This window comes from Chinchilla lanigera, unplaced genomic scaffold (genome assembly GCF_000276665.1).
Source record: "Chinchilla lanigera isolate Chin_1 unplaced genomic scaffold, ChiLan1.0 scaffold00073, whole genome shotgun sequence".
Lineage (NCBI taxonomy): Eukaryota > Metazoa > Chordata > Mammalia > Rodentia > Chinchillidae > Chinchilla > Chinchilla lanigera.
The window spans coordinates 5,203,562-5,203,829 of NW_004955474.1; positions in this window are offsets into that span (position 1 = coordinate 5,203,562).

Genomic DNA, 268 nt, shown 5'->3' on the forward strand with positions numbered 1-268 from the left:
TTACAGCACCTCATTCATACAGCAGTTCAAGCAACACTGTAAAGCACTCAGGAAATGCTTGGCTTAGCTATTACTATTGTGTTGTATAATTCCAAGGACCGATGCCCAAGCACCTGAGTATCTGAAGGGATTAACAGTAGCAGAATCAAGGCAGGAACCTGCCGCTGGAGTAATTGCCATGCAAGATGGTTTGTCTGTGGTGGCAGCATGTGCCCCTAACCCCAGCACTCTGAGAGGCTGGGGCAGGAAAATGGCAAGTTTAAACCCA